Below are 16,482 nucleotides of genomic sequence, written 5' to 3' on the forward strand. Positions count from 1 at the left end.
TTAAAAAGTGCAATATATGTCACCCGTACGAAACCAAACGAAAATCATTTATCCAAAATACATCATTCCCTCTGAGTTAAAAAGAGAATATTTTTGAAATTTGCAAATCAGATTCAAGATTGCCTTTGGTGGACATGTTTTACTCAGGAGATTTTGAAGCAGTTTCCCTAGATATGAATCCTGCTAAGTTTAGTTAAACCCTGAATTACGCCCTTTTGGCCAGGTGAGCTAAAATGGTAGACCAAAAGAAGTAAGTAAACATATATTATCATGCGAAAATTTTCAAGGTGCTCACTGTTCCAGAGCGTACATAACACTTACTAAAGATTCAATGTCATTCAACTGACAACATTTGTAATCGTCATACCCAACATTTCAATGGTAGATCGTGTGCACTAAACCTAAAAGATGTATGTTAAACTATATTCTTTTCAAAAGGCAAATGCGGTGTTTTATAAAATTGATTTTTATTTGGAACAAATTCACACGAGTTTTGTGAAGAAAAACTACTAAATATACTAATAATTTATGATTTTTCGACACTGTTAATAAACAAAATAAAATTGCATGTAATTTCCACTGAAATTAAAAAAAAATCAAAATTGAAGAAAACTTAAAAGCCTCACATGCTCCAATTAAATAACATCACTGTTTTACATATTAAAGATAAAAATAATTTAACAAGAAAACAAAGCAACATCTTGAAAATCAAAGATTACTATGAATTAGAACAAGCCCCACAAAAAGGTACTACATGTCGTTCGTCTGAAAGAAAAATGTAAACCCTTTAATAAAAAGCCTTCCATGTATTTTTCTTATGAAACAGTAAAGGCAAGTTATGGATGACATCATGAATATATAATATTGGTATTTGTACTGCAACTGGAACACTTTTGTCCTAAAGATAGAATCACAGAGATATTTTGGAACAATGTCAGTTTCACGCCATATTACTTTTAGGGGTGGACAACATTTTTTCTATTTTGTTCTGACTGTTTTTAAACAATTATCTTGTAGGTTTAGCTAGCTGCAGAATAAAAGCAATATCATATCAATGTCAGGCATTTATCATTTATTTAATATACGAAACTGATGTAGTGATCGATAAACATAGTCTTTCCCTAATTCTGAACCTCACACAGAAAGTTAATATTTTCTGACATTGACCTAATATTGTATATATAACTTTTTTTTTCAAACTGCAAAATCATTGTCCTTGGGTCAGTGAACCGATATTTGGGTGTTAAAAGCGGTTATAACCAGGTACATTAGTTTTTAATAAACCACTCAAGGTTTTAAACTATTTTATCAATTACTACATATTCCCGATCCCAATAATTGAATATCATGACAAATGTGGTATTGTGGTATACTGCAGCCAATTCCCAATTTAGCTCTTTAAATAGAGCTGAGCAAATAGACTTTTTATAGCATACACCTATTGTAATATTCGATTAGTACATGTTAACGTCATATAAAATAAGAAACTGTGGCATGATTTCTAATTAAACAACTATCAAACAGAGTCCAAATGAAGTGGATTTAAGCAATAACTAGTCACTAAACGGCCTTAAACATTGAGCATAGCTCAAACAAACCGTATAGTCCGCTACAAAATGCTCCGACATGACAAAATGTGAAATAATTCCAATGAAAAACAAATACCTGATTTATTACAAAACAGTATATCACAGACAGCAACTAACGTCAACCCCCGAGTTACAGACTCCTGGCTTAGGGCAGACACATACAGGCTTCAACCCCCGAGTTACAGACTCCTGACTTGGGGCAGACACATACAGGCTTAATCAACCCCCGAGTTACAGACAGACACATACAGCAACTAACGTCAACCCCCGAGTTACAGACTCCTGGCTTGGGGCAGACACATACAGGCTTAAACATGGTTAACGTCAACCCCCGAGTTACAGACTCCTGACTTGGGGCAGACACATACAGGCTTAAACATGGTTTGTGAACGATCAACTCTTACATCACTTCGGACAGTTGTGTAACAACACAACATAAGAACACACTGTACAAATCAGTTGGAAATGACTTGACTGATCAAATCGTCACAAAACAAACTAATATATAATAGACAAAGACACAAAGTACCGATCCAATTACACTTGCAGTCACTGTAAACTTGAACAAAGCCAGTGACAACGGATAAATACATCATGATTTGACAGACAAAGTGTTGAAATCTTTGAATGCTTTGTCAGAAATTAATAACCGACTACAGGGGGAAATACTTTGGACCTTATGTTTACATCACATCCAGGTTATCTTGACAGATGTAAGACATTTCCACCAATGAAAAACAGTGACCACGACATCGTACTATTAGACCTTGCAGCAAAAGTAACAAGACCAAATAAAGGCACCAGTAGTATACCTCAGTTCGAAAGTCATAAATCGATTATGAGCAAAACCAACCAGTAGAACAACCAATATCTAGAAAAAGCCGATATGGAGGGAATTAAGAAAAGTCTTACGGATAACTTCACTAAATTCCAAACCAACAAGTCAAGTGACATCATCACAATGTGGAATACTTTGAAAAACACCAAGAATGTAATGACCACCTTTGTACCAACAAAACAGACTAATGAGAGATACAGTCACCCTTGCACACATAGCTACGGAAAATTAGCAACAGCAAACAGCGAGCATACACCAAGTATAAAAGAACTTAAAACACTAAAGATTGGAAACGTAACACATTTCTGAAGGCAAAGCTACAGGAAGAATCCATGATTGCTCATGGAAAATATATGGAAGATATCATCAGCACAGAGCACAATGAGCACCTAACACGCTTCTGGTCCATCATCAAGAGCAGGAAATAAGAATCGACAGGCATTTTAACACTAAAAGACAAAGATGAACTACTCCACAGCAATATACCAACTAAAGCTTCAATATCAAACAAACATTTTTAACCTGACTACACCAAGGAGGACATACATAACATGCCACATATGGGGCCAAATCCATTCCCAACTATGGGCAACATCATGTGCAGTCAACCATGCCTGAGCTTTCAAGCTACTCTATGGACTAATATAAAAAAAGAAGATGTGGTATGATTGCCAATGAGACAACTATCCACAAAAGACCAAAATGACACAGACATTAACAACTATAGGTCACCGTACGGCCTTCAACAATGAGCAAAGCCCATACCGCATAGTCAGCTATAAAAGGCCCCGATAAGACAATGTAAAACAATTCAAACGAGAAAACTAAGACCATTCAAAGCCACTGGGCCTGATGAAATTCCAGGTTATATACTTAAAGATGCAGCTGAACACATATCACCATTCTTTACCTGAAATCTTTGGACACTGGAATGATCCCTGACGACTGGCGAGCTGCCAACATTGTACCAGTCTTTAGAAAAAGGTGAAAAACACAAAGCTTCAAACTACAGACCAGTCTTATTAACTTCCATCTGCTGTAAGCTATTGGAACATATTGTTCACAGCCATGGATCACTTTGACCACCACCAGATCATATGTGACAAGGACTCAAGTGGATACACAAGACTTCCTATGCAAGAAAACACAATCTGTATTTCTTTAAGGGCACAAACCCGACTCCTAGAGGACATTTCAAGGGTGCCACAGGGAACATCCATTTGAACACTCTTACTCCTGGCTTATATAAACGACCTGCCACAATTTTCAACTTCTGAGGCAGAGTAATTTGCAGACGACTGTCTAGTTTACAGAAAGATAAAGAACAAAAAGGACAATCATTCACTGCAAGACGACCGAAACATACTCCAATAGTGGGAGTCACGATGGGAAATGCATTTCCATCCCGAGAAGTGCATTGTGATACAGATTACCAACAAAAGAAATCCACTGATTAGAGTTACTAATTAAATGATAACATCTTAGTTGAGCATAGGAAATACCAAGGAGTCACCATCAATCACGACCTTCAGTGGAAGACACATATTAATCAGACGGTAGGCAAAGCAGCAATGACACTGGGCTTCCAGAAACGGGTTTCTAAAAAAAAACACATTCATATTTTAATACTTCATGTCAGGTGAGAAATGGACTGATATCGAAAAGAACCGACCAAAATGTGACAATTAAACAAATTTTGTCAAGTAAAGAAATAAGGAAATAGAGCTTACAAATATCGCCACAATTTGGAGAACATTAAGATCCTGATGGCATATGCAAATATTATTTTCAAATTTAGTGGAAAGAATAAAATACAGCTTTACTGTGAAATCGTGTATTGATTTCATAAAAAATCAATATTTCATACAAAATAAAATCTGAAATAGTCAAAACATTTATTTTCTTAAAAATCAAAAGCGAATGTAAAAGCGGTAAAACAAATTTAAAACGAAAACAAACCTGCAAAAATTTTGGCACCACATTCTCTTTAGGTCAAAATTTTCCGAATACGATCAAATACGTTCGAATGTTTTTTTTAAACAAATCAGACTTAACAGTTTTTACGGGAATTTGATATTTCAGTATCCGAGGGAAATCCTCAATCGGAAAGCGCCACGATTTTTCCTACCGTAATGAAATCTTTCATTATTTCCTACCGTAATGAAATCTTTCATTATTTCCTACCGTAATGAGAGCTTTTAATTTACGTACCGTAATGAGAGATTCCACTTAAAGATGGTGATATCAGTCCGTCGTTTGCATTAGAATTACGTAAGGTAACAGGTGTGATGATTCGATCATTTTTTTAGTAGATCAGGGATATTAATTGAACGATCGATACTTTTACAAAATTATTTCTAAAATATATGAAATTATTAATTTTACATGAACTTGCAGTAATTCAATTAAATTATGTTTTACATCACACTTTTAAGGTAATATCAGTAAAGACACAATGTTAATCTTTCTTTCGAAATAACAGATAACGGTCATAAGAACCCTATTATTGTTAAGCCTTTAGTCTCAACTTGTATGACTGTTTATAAAAAAACGTAGCGCAATTTTACGTTGTTTCTACACTTCAAGCGACAATGCGGTTTAAAATTTATGTCGACAAATAATAACTTTTATATCTGATTTAAAAAAAATCTCTGAACCTGTCATCATAAAGATGCTTGATTTCTTGATTTACAACATATTTGATACGTTTGGAGGACGTTTTTCACCAAACAATCGACACTCCCAAGGGAACCAACAATGTCCTTCTTCTTGCCGACTTGTTCATTTATTTATATAAGGCTGATTTCATACAAAAAACCCTTAAGAAAAAACAGTTAGCAGTATCCTTTAACTTTACTTTCTGCAATATATATAATATAGATGATGTTTTCATACTGAATAATTTAAAATTTGATGAAAGCACCTATCCCAGCGAACCAGAGATAAAAGATACGACAGATACAATTAAATCTGCCTCATATCTTGACTTACATTTAGAAATTGACAATGATGGTTGTTAGACAACAAAACTTTACGACAAAATAGAAGATTTCAACTTCCCAATAGTGAACTTCCCATGTCTATGTATCAACATTACAGCAGCGTATGCATACGAAGTATATATATCCTATTTAAAACGATATTCCAGGACTGATATTTCCTATCATGATTTTCTTGATAGAAGTTTGCTGTTCAAAAGGAAGCATCCATTCGATTTTTTTTAGAAACGCAATTACGCGTTGATTGACAGTTAAGGACTATCCATTTCACAGATGGTAGCGGGTATGTTCCTAATGTCGTTATTACAAGCCCATCCCCTTTTCACGATTTTGACATACAGAAATAGACCTATCACCTGTTGTGTACTAACATAAGCAAGACGACATGTGCCACATGTGGAGCAGGATATGAAAGGCACCTGAGATAACCTCCCCCTAGTTTCTGGTGGGGATTGTGTTTCTCATTCTGTTCTTAACTATTTGTCTGTTTGTTTTTTTCTTTTTTAGCCATGGCGTTGTCAATTTATTTTCGACTTATGAGTTTGAACGTTAGCGACAATGTTGGTTAAGATTTATGTAGACTAAAAATACTTTTTTTGAGAGTGTAAAATATGCTAAAAGTTTTATTTCAAAGAAAAGTTTTACTGTGAAATTTCTTTGAAATAGCATTGTCGTATCTACTTTTTTTTACGAAAACGTTTTATCATCCTTAATAAATACAAAGTGTTGAATGTTGTTTTATTATTATGGCAGACAACTTCATTTAAGTGTACACAGAATCATACAATTAAGTAAATATAATTGTAAAACATTGATATACCAAAGAGCAATCAAATCTGTAAGTCTTAGAAAAACAGACAAAAATATGGAAAAATGTAAATGCAAACAATAGTCCACAAAACACTCTACAAAACATAAAGATTAAAAAACACGAACCCCATCAATAAACCAATAGAATCAAGACCCGTCTCGTTTTGCCTGACTAAATCCGAAGATGAAAATTTTCAAGCGATAATGATTAAGATATTGACGGTTTAGTAATTGTCTCATGTCTAACCCTAATACCTTGCTAGATTTATATACTATTGATAAATGATCTTATCCAAAGTTTGATATAGACAAGGAACAGTTTTGGTACACAAGATTGAAAATAGAATAGCATAAAATGAAACAGAAACAAAAACAAAAACCTCGCGTAAAGCAAATCGAACTCTAGGGGGTTTCCGGAATAAAATTAGTATCTACTCCACCAGGAGCATCTGTCGTGCTGCTAATATAAACAAGTAAAAAATCAACCAATCAAATTCGATGATGTACAAACTGAAGAGAGTAGAAAGGGTTGTGGCTAGGACAATTGGGACATATCCATGGTTGTCTATGACATAGTAATTCCTTAACGGTTAACCAAATAATGATGGCGTTATGAAATCTTTCAAAGATATGGTTCTATCTTTATCATTTAGAACCCCATTTCAAAAGTTCCATTGAAAATAATATCCTTCTATCAAAAAATCATGATCAAAATATCGTGTCAATTGAGAGATTTCTGCTCCATATATTTATGCAGATACTGGTAGAAAGTTTCTGCGTAGAAACGGAAAGAACATAATGGGAAAATTTAATCATATGTTCTATTAACGACCATTACTGTTGAAGTCAAGATATGAAGCAATTTAGTAGATTTAACTTTGTCTGTGAAATCCTTCAGTTCAAGTTCAATAGGATCGGTGCAATCAATGAAGTCAAACAACTTACAATTATTTGGTGACAGTACGTCATATGAAGAGTTGAGGTAGCAATACACAGTTAGTAGTTTAGTTTCGCATTTGGCCCCTGTGGATTTTTCAAATAGGAAAGTTATTGTATAATAAAATTCATTTTTAGACAGATGAGTGCTAATTTAGCCTTCAAAGATGGTTTATAAGTGCATCAAGATTAATTTTTTACATGTTTTATGGGCTGTTTTCTGTTTGACAATCCGTATTTTCATAGCTAGACCGGCCATCGGTCCAGAAATTAATGTACTGTTTACAAACACTCTTTTTCTACACGAAGTTTTTGACGCAATTTTACAAAAAAATGAGATGAAAGACATATGATTTTCATTGGATTTGCTGAATGATATATGTACACAGTTTCAGAAAAGGTATTACTTCAAGCGATTGAAATTCTACTTTTAGCCAAATTTCGGGGAAATATGTGACATCTTCCCCCCCCCCCCTTTTTTCAATATTTTATAACAAACAAATGAGATTGTTGCCATGGATACACCAAAAAGAAATTATATTTTACCATTTTATATACTGGATATTAAATCTATGGAAGATTCTGATTCCATACATATGCCCATATATGACACAAACAGTAAGCTTGATATTGCAAGAAAGCAATGAAAAGGGGATGGTAAAATTCATAAGGGTAAATTTTAGTATTTTTTCCTAACTGTTTATTGCTACCTTATGGCATACTTACCAAGCTCGGAATTGTATAATTTAAAACTTTTCATGCCACAAATCTATTGATATTTAGATTCTAAATCAACTTCTGAGTAAATTAAATGTTTAAGAATGACAATATATGTCAATTTTATTGTTTACAGTCCTTAGCAACCAAAATTAGACATTTTGATACAAGGCTTATATCTGTACTCTGTTGGCTTAACTCTTGCTTCTGATGGATTGGGCTGCATGTAGTAGCCTAAGTATTGATCGTGTTGGTTTTTTTCTTGCGAATATATCAAATTATTGTTTTTATCAAGATTTCATGTTACATTTTGGCATATATTAAATGTATAGTTAAATCAAATGAAAGAAATTGATTCCCTATCACCAAGTTTTTTAATCAAGTCTTTGGTATGCAATAAGCATAGAAATTAACATTTTTATGCTTGAAATTGCTAAATTTTATACAGTGTTGCATCATCAGAGATCTTATTAAGATATTCAACATTAAAAAACTGACAAAAGAGGTACAGTTTTTAAGATTTGGCTAAAAATTGAGGTAGAGACAAGATTTTACACTTTGACATGGCACCTTTCTTTAAAATCAGTTTTTGTCGCGTTTCAGTGTCAACTGCTAACCTTCATAAAATATTCATTACTCAACCAATTTTCAAAAATAAAAGGCCATTTTACTCGTATTAGCTAGCAGAACTCAGAAAATAAGTTAAAAGGGAGAATTTGAAAAAAATATTTACTATTAAGGTAGCAATACACAGTTAGTAGTTTAGTTTCGCATTTGGCCCCTGTGGATTTTTCAAATAGGAAAGTTATTGTATAATAAAATTCATTTTTAGACAGATGAGTGCTAATTTAGCCTTCAAAGATGGTTTATAAGTGCATCAAGATTAATTTTTTACATGTTTTATGGGCTGTTTTCTGTTTGACAATCCATATTTTCATAGCTAGACCGGCCATCGGTCCAGAAATTAATGTACTGTTTACAAACACTCTTTTTCTACACGAAGTTTTTGACGCAATTTTACAAAAAAATGAGATGAAAGACATATGATTTTCATTGGATTTGCTGAATGATATATGTACATAGTTTCAGAAAAGGTATTACTTCAAGCGATTGAAATTCTACTTTTAGCCAAATTTCGGGGAAATATGTGACATCTTCCCCCCCCCCTTTTTTTCAATATTTTATAACAAACAAATGAGATTGTTGCCATGGATACACCAAAAAGAAATTATATTTTACCATTTTATATACTGGATATTAAATCTATGGAAGATTCTGATTCCATACATATGCCCATATATGACACAAACAGTAAGCTTGATATTGCAAGAAAGCAATGAAAAGGGGATGGTAAAATTCATAAGGGCAAATTTTAGTATTTTTTCCTAACTGTTTATTGCTACCTTATGGCATACTTACCAAGCTCGGAATTGTATAATTTAAAACTTTTCATGCCACAAATCTATTGATATTTAGATTCTAAATCAACTTCTGAGTAAATTAAATGTTTAAGAATGACAATATATGTCAATTTTATTGTTTACAGTCCTTAGCAACCAAAATTAGACATTTTGATACAAGGCTTATATCTGTACTCTGTTGGCTTAACTCTTGCTTCTGATGGATTGGGCTGCATGTAGTAGCCTAAGTATTGATCGTGTTGGTTTTTTTCTTGCGAATATATCAAATTATTGTTTTTATCAAGATTTCATGTTACATTTTGGCATATATTAAATGTATAGTTAAATCAAATGAAAGAAATTGATTCCCTATCACCAAGTTTTTTAATCAAGTCTTTGGTATGCAATAAGCATAGAAATTAACATTTTTATGCTTGAAATTGCTAAATTTTATACAGTGTTGCATCATCAGAGATCTTATTAAGATATTCAACATTAAAAAACTGACAAAAGAGGTACAGTTTTTAAGATTTGGCTAAAAATTGAGGTAGAGACAAGATTTTACACTTTGACATGGCACCTTTCTTTAAAATCAGTTTTTGTCGCGTTTCAGTGTCAACTGCTAACCTTCATAAAATATTCACTACTCAACCAATTTTCAAAAATAAAAGGCCATTTTACTCGTATTAGCTAGCAGAACTCAGAAAATAAGTTAAAAGGGAGAATTTGAAAAAAATATTTACTATTAAGGTAGCAATACACAGTTAGTAGTTTAGTTTCGCATTTGGCCCCTGTGGATTTTTCAAATAGGAAAGTTATTGTATAATAAAATTCATTTTTAGACAGATGAGTGCTAATTTAGCCTTCAAAGATGGTTTATAAGTGCATCAAGATTATTTTTTACATGTTTTATGGGCTGTTTTCTGTTTGACAATCCGTATTTTCATAGCTAGACCGGCCATCGGTCCAGAAATTAATGTACTGTTTACAAACACTCTTTTTCTACACGAAGTTTTTGACGCAATTTTACAAAAAAATGAGATGAAAGACATATGATTTTCATTGGATTTGCTGAATGATATATGTACACAGTTTCAGAAAAGGTATTACTTCAAGCGATTGAAATTCTACTTTTAGCCAAATTTCGGGGAAATATGTGACATCTTCCCCCCCTTTTTTCAATATTTTATAACAAACAAATGAGATTGTTGCCATGGATACACCAAAACGAAATTATATTTTACCATTTTATATACTGGATATTAAATCTATGGAAGATTCTTATTCCATACATATGCCCATATATGACACAAACAGTAAGCTTGATATTGCAAGAAAGCAATGAAAAGGGGATGGTAAAATTCATAAGGGTAAATTTTAGTATTTTTTCCTAACTGTTTATTGCTACCTTATGGCATACTTACCAAGCTCGGAATTGTATAATTTAAAACTTTTCATGCCACAAATCTATTGATATTTAGATTCTAAATCATCAACTTCTGAGTAAATTAAATGTTTAAGAATGACAATATATGTCAATTTTATTGTTTACAGTCCTTAGCAACCAAAATTAGACATTTTGATACAAGGCTTATATCTGTACTCTGTTGGCTTAACTCTTGCTTCTGATGGATTGGGCTGCATGTAGTAGCCTAAGTATTGATCGTGTTGGTTTTTTTCTTGCGAATATATCAAATTATTGTTTTTATCAAGATTTCATGTTACATTTTGGCATATATTAAATGTATAGTTAAATCAAATGAAAGAAATTGATTCCCTATCACCAAGTTTTTTAATCAAGTCTTTGGTATGCAATACGCATAGAAATTAACATTTTTATGCTTGAAATTGCTAAATTTTATACAGTGTTGCATCATCAGAGATCTTATTAAGATATTCAACATTAAAAAATTGACAAAAGAGGTACAGTTTTTAAGATTTGGCTAAAAATTGAGGTAGAGACAAGATTTTACACTTTGACATGGCACCTTTCTTTAAAATCAGTTTTTGTCGCGTTTCAGTGTCAACTGCTAACCTTCATAAAATATTCATTACTCAACCAATTTTCAAAAATAAAAGGCCATTTTACTCGTATTAGCTAGCAGAACTCAGAAAATAAGTTAAAAGGGAGAATTTGAAAAAAATATTTACTATTAAGGTAGCAATACACAGTTAGTAGTTTAGTTTCGCATTTGGCCCCTGTGGATTTTTCAAATAGGAAAGTTATTGTATAATAAAATTCATTTTTAGACAGATGAGTGCTAATTTAGCCTTCAAAGATGGTTTATAAGTGCATCAAGATTATTTTTTACATGTTTTATGGGCTGTTTTCTGTTTGACAATCCGTATTTTCATAGCTAGACCGGCCATCGGTCCAGAAATTAATGTACTGTTTACAAACACTCTTTTTCTACACGAAGTTTTTGACGCAATTTTACAAAAAAATGAGATGAAAGACATATGATTTTCATTGGATTTGCTGAATGATATATGTACACAGTTTCAGAAAAGGTATTACTTCAAGCGATTGAAATTCTACTTTTAGCCAAATTTCGGGGAAATATGTGACATCTTCCCCCCCTTTTTTCAATATTTTATAACAAACAAATGAGATTGTTGCCATGGATACACCAAAACGAAATTATATTTTACCATTTTATATACTGGATATTAAATCTATGGAAGATTCTTATTCCATACATATGCCCATATATGACACAAACAGTAAGCTTGATATTGCAAGAAAGCAATGAAAAGGGGATGGTAAAATTCATAAGGGTAAATTTTAGTATTTTTTCCTAACTGTTTATTGCTACCTTATGGCATACTTACCAAGCTCGGAATTGTATAATTTAAAACTTTTCATGCCACAAATCTATTGATATTTAGATTCTAAATCATCAACTTCTGAGTAAATTAAATGTTTAAGAATGACAATATATGTCAATTTTATTGTTTACAGTCCTTAGCAACCAAAATTAGACATTTTGATACAAGGCTTATATCTGTACTCTGTTGGCTTAACTCTTGCTTCTGATGGATTGGGCTGCATGTAGTAGCCTAAGTATTGATCGTGTTGGTTTTTTTCTTGCGAATATATCAAATTATTGTTTTTATCAAGATTTCATGTTACATTTTGGCATATATTAAATGTATAGTTAAATCAAATGAAAGAAATTGATTCCCTATCACCAAGTTTTTTAATCAAGTCTTTGGTATGCAATACGCATAGAAATTAACATTTTTATGCTTGAAATTGCTAAATTTTATACAGTGTTGCATCATCAGAGATCTTATTAAGATATTCAACATTAAAAAATTGACAAAAGAGGTACAGTTTTTAAGATTTGGCTAAAAATTGAGGTAGAGACAAGATTTTACACTTTGACATGGCACCTTTCTTTAAAATCAGTTTTTGTCGCGTTTCAGTGTCAACTGCTAACCTTCATAAAATATTCATTACTCAACCAATTTTCAAAAATAAAAGGCCATTTTACTCGTATTAGCTAGCAGAACTCAGAAAATAAGTTAAAAGGGAGAATTTGAAAAAAATATTTACTATTAAGGTAGCAATACACAGTTAGTAGTTTAGTTTCGCATTTGGCCCCTGTGGATTTTTCAAATAGGAAAGTTATTGTATAATAAAATTCATTTTTAGACAGATGAGTGCTAATTTAGCCTTCAAAGATGGTTTATAAGTGCATCAAGATTATTTTTTACATGTTTTATGGGCTGTTTTCTGTTTGACAATCCGTATTTTCATAGCTAGACCGGCCATCGGTCCAGAAATTAATGTACTGTTTACAAACACTCTTTTTCTACACGAAGTTTTTGACGCAATTTTACAAAAAAATGAGATGAAAGACATATGATTTTCATTGGATTTGCTGAATGATATATGTACAAAGTTTCAGAAAAGGTATTACTTCAAGCGATTGAAATTCTACTTTTAGCCAAATTTCGGGGAAATATGTGACATCTTCCCCTCCCCTTTTTTGCAATATTTTATAACAAATAAATGAGATTGTTGCCATGGATACACCAAAAAGAAATTATATTTTACCATTCTATATACTGGATATAAAATATATGGAAGATTCTGATTCCATACATATGCCCATATATGACACAAACAGTAAGCTTGATATTGCAAGAAACCAATGAAAAGGGGATGGTAAAATTCATAAGGGCAAATTTTAGTATTTTTTCCTAACTGTTTATTGCTACCTGAACGTGACTATTACAGATAAAGCTAGTTTTTTTTTTAAATTTTCTTGAGAAGCATCAGTATATATAGTCTGACTCATACGAATGAAAAAAAACAGCTTAGCTAGAAAAGGGGGATGTCGAGTTTCTGAATAAAACAGCGTCACAGAAATGTTGTCATTCAAAATGCTAATATATTGATGACGCAGTTTCAGAGCATTTTAGTTGTTCATTAGAACTATTTTCAAATTTTATAACAAATTTGGTTAGTGTAATCGGTCAAAATGGGTGATGGGTACAAGGAAAAGATTTAACCATGAATACCTCCATTCGATGATATTCTTAGATATGTATTTCTTTCAATCATTTATAACAGAGAAGCTAAAATAATATGCTTTTTGTTCTAAAAAAAAAAGGAGAAAAATCTCTAATTTACCAAATTGATATCATGGTAAAGTTGAAACCGAAATAGCAACAAATTTTTTTCTTATATTGATACCATCCTATATTTTTTTAAAAGTTAAATCTATTCAGATTGCACTTAATCTCAAGTGAAAGTATGAAAAAAAGTTAAATTGTGATCCGTTATTTTTTCTTCTGCATGATTTTGACCCCACATTGGATAAAAAATGAAGAAACATTGGGGAAATCATTAAAGATAGGGTTCTTCAAATGACCGTCGCAAAAAAAAAAAAGAATTGCATCACCATATGATTTTTACTGATTCGAAGTATATTGGGGCGGATATTGTTATCATTTTGAGAGAACTAATTGGTTTTAACAAGGATGTCATAATGGTACAGGGAAAAGGAGGGGACTTTAAGAAATAGGAAATTTTGAAACCGCAAACAAAATCTTAAAAAACTATGTTAATCGTCTTACCTTTGAACTAAACAGTAATCCCTGATTTTGATGTTATCAGTCACTTCCTAGTTAAATTATCTCAAAGGGTCGTCTCGACCAGTGATATTTGACTTACTTATCACACTAGCATTATAATAGAAATAATCCCAGTTCCCAAATAATGTGGTAATTTCAAATGACGGTAACGACACAGAACCTTTTTTGCACCAAATACTTAAATTGCATTCGTTATGCAAAAAATATGAAGAAATGTATAGATTTTATACAGATTAAACAACTCTTATTTTATAATTTACTATAAGGCACGTCTTTCAAAATGGTTAAATATTAAATGCACAACACAGTCACATTATTTATCAACAAATAAGAAGAAAAACGAAGAAAAACGATTACTGAAACGTCGGGCACATACTACATCATTCCAAGCTTAAAGACAAATACCTGGTCCTGTTTTGTTTCATAAAAAGGAATGACCAACAAAGATAAAAAGCATCTTGTATTAAGGAGGGATAAATCCTACTTATTTAAACAAAAAATCTCTGAAACTGACATTATCAAGATGCTTGATTTCTAGATTTATAACATATTTGTTACGTTTGGAGTACGTGTTTTTTCAACAAACAGTCGGCATTCAAAAGGGAAGAAACTGTGTTCCTCTTCTTGCTGACTTGTTCCTGTATTCATGTGAGGTAGATTTCATATAGGAACTTCTTATGACGAAAGAAAAGATTTTAGCAGTATCCTATAATTTTACTTTCCGCTATATAGATGATGTTCTCTCGCTTAACAATTCAAAATTTGGTGACTATGTTAGACACATCGATCCCATTGAACTTGAGATAAAGGATACAGCAGATACAATTAAATCTGCCTCATAACTTGACAAAAATCAAGAAATTGAGAATGAGGGTCTGTTGAAAACGAAAATTTACGACAAAAGATATGATTTCAGCTTCTTAATTATGAGCGTTCCAGTTCTATGTAGCTACATTCAAGCAGCGCCTATATGTGAATATATATCTCTAGGTAATACAATATTCCAGGGCTTGTATTTCCTTCACGATTTCATTGATAGAGGGTTGTTGTTCACAAGGAAGCTTTTAAACTGTACCAATTGGTGAAGTTGAAATCCTCCCTTCGCAAGGACGCCATCACGAGTTGGTTGACCGTTTCGGAATATCCGTTTCACAGATGATAGCGGATATTTCCCTGATGTTGTAACTACAATCCCGCCATCTTTCCCGAATGTAAACTACCGATTTGATTTATTACCGGGTTTGTTCTAATATGAGCAACACGATGAGTGCCAAATGTAGAACAGGATCTGCTTACCCCTCCAGAGCACACGAGAACACCATCAGTTGTTCGTGTTTCTCATTTTTTAGTTTTCTATGTTGTTTTTTTACTATAGTTTTTTGTTAGTCTTTATCATTTTAGCAATGGCGTTGTCAATTTATTTTCGATTGATGAGTTTGGATGTCCCTTTGGTATCTTTCTACTCTTTTTTTTTATAGATACTCCATGTTTTCTGTATTCCAGCTGATGCTTGTCCGAATCATTTATAATCTTCTTATTCTAAATGAACTCATAAACAATTTCGAATTCGATCACCAAGTACATGTAATGTTAAAATTTCTATAGAATATGATGTTATAATTTTTTTTCACTTGGTTTTGTTATAATGTTTAAATACTTACCATAGACTAGTCGACTTCCTTAGGCATGTATGAAAGTTTTACCTAGATTAATGAAGGTAAATAATGACAAAACCTGGTTGCAGACCACTGATTTTAATTTCAATAGACACTCTTTTCAACTTATTCTAAGTGGTGTATACATGATTTAAATGTTTATTAACTAATATTACTAACCAGTAAAATGTGTTTGAAGGTAAAATTCGACTATTATTATTTTGTTTTGTTGTATTCTAACGGGGAAGTTAGATTTTGTGAAATTTAACATACACAATTTAATTAGAAATTTGAAAATAATAAGCCAAAAAGAGATTGCTCAAAACATGAAATGTTGATTTTATATGATCAGAACACTAAATATTTTAATCGAATAAAGCAACGAATTATAAAGAGTTTCGTTGTAATAAAAATGTAATAAAAATATCTCAA

General features: G+C 32.2%; 1 protein-coding gene across 2 annotated transcripts in view; it reads right to left on the minus strand.

The window, feature by feature from the left end:
- LOC143050545 (excitatory amino acid transporter-like) overlaps positions 1 to 16,147 on the minus strand; it is a 44,982-nt gene extending 28,835 nt beyond the window's left edge. The window contains exon 1 of one of the 2 annotated variants that reach the window (XM_076223831.1): positions 16,057 to 16,147. The gene's annotated coding sequence lies outside the window, so the exon portion shown is untranslated. Of the gene's footprint in view, positions 1 to 14,377; positions 14,477 to 16,056 lie in introns of those variants that run through there. The other variant, XM_076223830.1, reaches the window with a different exon arrangement.
- Positions 16,148 to 16,482: the final 335 nt, after the last annotated feature.

The sequence above is a fragment of the Mytilus galloprovincialis genome, chromosome 1 (genome assembly GCF_965363235.1).
Source record: "Mytilus galloprovincialis chromosome 1, xbMytGall1.hap1.1, whole genome shotgun sequence".
Taxonomy (NCBI): Eukaryota; Metazoa; Mollusca; class Bivalvia; order Mytilida; family Mytilidae; genus Mytilus; species Mytilus galloprovincialis.